This window comes from Callithrix jacchus, chromosome 12 (genome assembly GCF_049354715.1).
Source record: "Callithrix jacchus isolate 240 chromosome 12, calJac240_pri, whole genome shotgun sequence".
Classification (NCBI taxonomy): Eukaryota; Metazoa; Chordata; class Mammalia; order Primates; family Cebidae; genus Callithrix; species Callithrix jacchus.
Genome location: NC_133513.1, coordinates 74,272,203 through 74,277,178, shown reverse-complemented (window position 1 = coordinate 74,277,178; position 4,976 = coordinate 74,272,203). Strand labels below are relative to the sequence as shown.

The following is a 4,976-nucleotide window of genomic DNA, read 5'->3' as shown; positions in this document are numbered from 1 at the left end:
TTACTTGGGCATGGTGGTGCATACCTGTAATTCCAATTACTTGGGAGGTTGAGCCATGAGAATCACTTGAACCAGAGAGTCAGAGGTTGCAGTCAGCCAAGATCCTGCCACTGCACTCCAGTCTGGAGATAGAACGAGAGTCCATCAAAACGAAACAAACAAACAAACAAAAAACAAAATAATCTCCTGATATTGGCTTTCTCTCCATTGTATTTCACATCCCATGCTTCTTCACTCCTGTTCTTTAGAAATCCCAATTACCTAAACCCAATTCCTTGTCTCAGTTGAGAGCCTCAGAAACTATAAAAATCTATTGATCATTACATTTCTAGATTCATTCAGGTTTTTCCTCCAAAGACAGCTTTTGCTCATTCCTCTCTGAACTTGAATCATTATCCTGATTTCCACTTTTAGGTTGCTGTGACATATAGCATGACAGGATGTACTACTAATGTAGTAATGAGAGACTCCATTTTTGTGTCTATTTCTCCCACTCTTTCTGCAGTTTCTCTATTAATTTTAAGTTTACACAATGACTACCTCTTCATATCCAATCTCTTTGTAGTGCTGTAGGTCTAACTTGCTCATTATACTGTAGCCCTTACCCTAGATACTAAAGATGAAATACCTAGAGACCAAGGAAAGGCTGCGCTGGAATTGCTTTGAATTGCAGTGGATCTTAATTCAGAAGCATATTATTATGGTTATTTAAAGACATCTCTTACCAATCAACCTATCTGTATATCCTTTTTCCTTGAATGCATCCAAAATATATATATTCTGATATATATATTCACATATATATTCCGTATGTACACATATATATGTATATGTATGTATTATGTATATATACACATATGTATATGTATGTATTATGTATATATGCATATTATATACATGCAGGGATAATATATATCCTCATTTATTACCCTATTTTCAGTTTCTTGTATCCCCATTATTATATGTAATAACCCCCTTCATCTCATGGGTATAGAATTTTTGCCTTAAATTAGGAGAGTTTGAAAAAATACTATCTTATTTCTTATCTGGGGTAGTAAAAAGATGGAGGAAAAAAAGCTTAGAAAACTACATAATAAGAAAGTCAGAAAAACTCATCTCTAAAGAAATGGGGGTATAGAAAATGAATAACTATGAATTCATCCAAGATGATTATTGCATTCAGGGGCTTCCTCTATGAGAAAGCATCAATTCTAGCACTTTCTTATGTTCCAGGATGTCACATTTCATTGACTATTTTTTCAGCTTGTATGAAAAATATTGTTTTTTCTCTGTTCATGTACTGAATTGCAGTGACTGAATTTAAAAGAATAAATCATTTGCTAAGCTAGAATCAGCCAATTTGATTACAATGCATTATGTATTCAAAATATCTTTACATTTGTTTTGCTAAACCTTTTGTTATCATAATTTCCTTCTATGGTCGAGGCAATTAGTCTTATTCCCTTTTCACTCTTAATATTTTAGTCAAATTATACTAACTTCATAAACTTAGTTGAAAAGTGTTGGCATGTTTTTAATAATGTGGAAGATTTATGATAAAATTGGTATTGATTTCACCTTAAATGGTGGAAGAATTTATGAGAAAAGATTAAGGTGAAAAAACGTTTCTTTGTGGGAAGTTTTTTTTCTTCCCATTCTCTTTATAATAACTTTGCATGAGTACTATTTTTTTTTTTGACCTCTGAACTTTTTATTGGCCTCCTGCTCCCCCAAGGGTCCCCTGCTTCTGCTGGCCTAATGTCTCAGAACTTTGGTGTCGTTGGTCTCAGACACCACTTTGCCATCCACTATCCGGCCGGTGGTCGTCTTTTGGATGGTTTGCATGGAGTTGCTGCTGCTGTTCAAGGCATCACTGAGACTGAAGTCCTCCCCATCTTCCAGCAGGCGACGGTAGGTGGCGATCTCAGCCTCCAGCTTGACCTTGATGTTCAACAGAGCCTCATACTCCTGGGCCTGGCGCTGTCCCTCTGCCCGGGTCTGTGCCAGCTCTGACTCCAGGTGCAGCAGGATCCCGTTGAGCTGCTCCATCTGCAGGGCATAGCGGGCCTCCACCTCCCTCAGGCTGTTCTCCGAGCTGATCTTTGTATTTCTCATGGAGTCCAGGTCAATCTCCAAGGACTGGACTGTAGGTCTCAGCTCTGTGAGTGTCATCCCAGCAGTTTCAACCTCAGTGGACTGTGTGGTGACTATTGTGGTACTCTCCTCAATCAGCTGAGTCCAGTACTTGTCCAGCTCCTCTCGGTTCTTCCGAGCCAGCTCGTCATACTGAGCCCGGATTTCTGCCACGATCTTAGCAAGGTCCTGAGATTTGGGGGTATCTACGTCCACGGTCAATCCAGAGCTGGCAATCTGGGCTTGTAGGCCATTTACTTCCTCTTCATGGTTCTTCTTCATGAAGAGCAGCTCCTCCTTGAGAGCTTCGATCTCTGTCTCCAGCTGCAGCCGAGTGACATTGGTGTCATTGATGACCTTGCGGAGACCATGGATGTCGCTCTCCACAGACTGGCGCATGGCCAGCTCTGTCTCATACTTGACTCTAAAGTCATCGGCAGCAAGACGAGCATTGTCAATCTACAGAACGATGCGGGCATTGTCCACAGTATTTGAGAAGATCTGAGCCCTCAGGTCCTGATGGTCTTGAAGTAATGGCCCCAGTCTCTGACCCGGGGTCCCTTCTTCTCCAGGTGCTCCCGCATTTTGATCTCCAGCTTCCGGTTCTCGGTCTCCAGGCTCCTGACTCTGTCCAGGTAGGAGGCCAGGCGGTCGTTCAGGATTTGCATGGTCTCCTTCTCCTTCTGGATGCCTCCCATTCCTGCCAGACCCCTGGCCATCCCCGCGGCCAGGCCCCCGACCCCCAAGCCGCTCCGGACGCTGGTGGAGCGCGTCACGGAGACGTGGGAACCAGAGCCCCCGGCGCCTGCATAGACGCTGGCCGCGCTGCTGACCGGCCGGGCGCCATAGCTGGGCACCCGGACAGAGCCCACGGACCGGTAGTTGGTGGAAAAGGAGGAGAGAGTGGTGAAGCTCATGCTGCCCGGGGAGGAGAGCGAGAGGACAGGACTCAGGCTTCGCAGACCTGCATGAATACTATTAAAAAGTTTTGTTTTGGTCTGTTTTTTAAATTTTGGAATTATTCCTGATTCTATGAGAAATTGCAGAATAGTATATATTTAATAATATGGCATACATGTACGATAATCGATATCTCCAGCACATATCTAGTCAATGTATCTTTTGTCAAAGTCTAGTAATATATTTATACACAGATTCTCTTACAATTTTTTCTAAATTTATTTTGCTTTTTATTTGTCGTTCTCTTTTTTTCATTGCATTTTAGGTTTTGGGGTACATGTGCAGAACATGCAAGATAGTTACATAGGTACACACATGGCAGTGTGTTTTGCTGCCCTCCTCCCCTTCACCCACATTTGGCATTTCTCCCCAGGCTATCCCTCCCCAGCTCCCCCCGTTTTCTTTTGGGCATAGAAATTTCTCCTCAAGTAAGAACTCATTCTAAAACGTTTTCTTTTTGTTTTTCCATAACAAATGCATCCATAAATTAACTGTCATAATGCCTACCACAAACAGGCTATCAAAACTACCTGTCCACAATTTATCATAGTAAATTAAAGTAATTTGCTTATTTGAGAGCATTCATTAATTATCCTCGTGAAGAACATGTACCCATTCTCAAATTAATCCGTGACAGAATTCAATGGGAGCAAAGTCTTGGAAAAAAAGAGATTTTCAGAGAAGTAATTAACTTGTCACCGTAACTATGGTAGAAGCCATAAGAGATAATCCTATCATTCAGTCAGCAGCTATAAAAGTGTGTGTGTATATTCGTGTGTGTGTATATGTATGTATGTATGTATGTATATATTTTATTTTATAGTAACTCATAAGAGTAAAGTGTATACCTCTTATTGTAAAGATACATGATTTATTTTTGTTATTTTATATCTGAGGCCTATTAAGATCATTTAGAGTGAAGCATTACTGACATGGATACGTTTGCAACATAAATTGTTTAAAAAAGGGAGAAATTCTCAAGGCTATTCATAGTAACATGGAAAATGTACATATTCACCCATGAATCAATGGATTTAAATGAGCTGTAGTAAAAAAGACTTCGGGAATATATGGAATCTCAATGACAATATACAAAAATAAATGTTTTCTTTAAGAAAATGAATTAATGTTGGTAAGTACAATATTTGTTTTTTTTGTTGTTGTTGTTGTTTTTGTTTGGTTGGTTTTTTTTTTTTTTTTGGTACTTGGGCTCTGGGGTACATGTGCATATCTTGCATCCTGCAGGACTGCTGCATATGTACATACATGCCGTGGTGGTTTGCTGTCTCCACACCCCACTTCCCCTGGGCACCGACATCAGGCATTTCTCCCAGTGTTACCCCTCCCCATCCTCCTTGCCTCCTGCTGTCCCTCCCCTTCCCTCCCCTTCACCCCCACACCTAGCCCAGTGAGTGTTGTTCCCTTCCCTGTGCCCACATGTGTTCTCATTGTTCATCACCTGCCTATGAGTGAAAACATGCAGTGTTTGGTTTTTGTTCTTGTGTCAGTTTGCTGAGAATGATGGTTTCTAGATTCATCCATGTCCCTTCGAAGAACACAAACTCATCATTTTTTATGGATACATAGTATTCCATGGTGTATATGCCACATTTTCTTTGTCCAATCTATCATTGATGGACATTTGGATTGGTTCCAGGTTTTTGCTATTGTAAACAGTGTTGCAATGAACATACATGTGCATGTAATAGAACGATTTATAATCCTTTGGATATATACCCAGTAATGGGATTGCTGGGTCAAATGGAATTTCTATTTCTAGATCCTTGAGGAATCACCACACTGTCTTCCATAATGGTTGAACTAATTTTCACTCCCACCAACAGTGTTAAAATGTTCCTTTTTCTCCATATCCTCTCCAGCAT

General features: G+C 40.8%; 1 pseudogene; it reads right to left on the bottom strand.

Moving 5' to 3' along the window:
* Positions 1-1,692: 1,692 nt before the first annotated feature.
* LOC100386576 (keratin, type I cytoskeletal 18 pseudogene) lies at positions 1,693-3,098 on the bottom strand (annotated as a pseudogene).
* Positions 3,099-4,976: the final 1,878 nt, after the last annotated feature.